This window comes from Trachurus japonicus, chromosome 5 (genome assembly GCF_045865225.1).
Source record: "Trachurus japonicus isolate A0001 chromosome 5, Traja_1.0".
Classification (NCBI taxonomy): Eukaryota; Metazoa; Chordata; class Actinopteri; order Carangiformes; family Carangidae; genus Trachurus; species Trachurus japonicus.
Window position 1 is genome coordinate 24126712 of NC_140911.1, and position 1066 is coordinate 24127777.

Here is a 1066-nt window from a genome sequence, read left to right on the forward strand (position 1 = left end):
TCCCTTGGCTGCACACACAGCCCTGCATGCCGTTCTCTCTCCTCATTGGATAAAAACTGTAGGATACGATAAATGTTTTCTCCTCGGCTCAGAGCAGAGCAGAGGGACTGACAGACCCGTGTTTCAGACCATACACTCTATGTAAGTGATTGCTGTCGGAAGATATAACTATTTAACACAAATATATCACTTACTTCTACTTTAAGCATTTCCCATTAGGTTTATGATGTAGCTATTTATGTTTAATTGAGTTTGATAGTTAAGGGCTGGTGAATAAAACATTAATCTCTTACCTTAGTTAGCTGGGAGGAAGACGCTAATGGTTATTAATGAGACATTCTGCTACCTCTAATTTCGCTCTGAACCCTTTGATAATGACAGCTATGATTCTGTCCAAAATCACTGTCAATGTGTTTAAGAGACACTATTTATGTTAAGGAAAACATTGTAGTTATTCCTCAGTTTTTACCAACAGTTTAATGGTATTCCTCAGGGTTCAGGTCAAGGTCCATTCATTTTATGGTCAACAGTAATTGCCAAATGTTTACAACTGCTGATGCAGTTGCACTCATTTACAAAAGCCTTTCAAATTTTGATTGTTTCCTCATTAAAATACTTTTTTTTTTTTGCAAATGTAACGGATGTGCACTCACTCCACCCATAAAAAAAAAAGACGTGCTAACCAACCCGTTAAGTGGTTGTCAACCTCTTGGCGAAGAGGTTAGCATCGTCGCCTCCGGTGCGGGAGGTTGTGGGATCGAACCCCGCCTAGGGCAGGCCGTGAGAAACACAACGCAGAGGGCCAGATATGACATTGGCTACAGTGGTGCCGTGACCCGGATGCCCTGGGTGGAGTGAGTTCAGCGGGGGTGAGTGTAACGGATGTGCACTCACTCCACCCATAAAGGACGTGCTAACCAACGTGCCAAGTGGTTGCCGAGTGGTTGTCAACCTCTTGGCGAAGAGGTTAGCATCGCCGCCTCCGGTGCGGGAGGTTGTTGGATCGAACCCCGCCTAGGGCAGGCCGTGAGAAACACAACGGGGCCAGATATGACATCGGCTACAC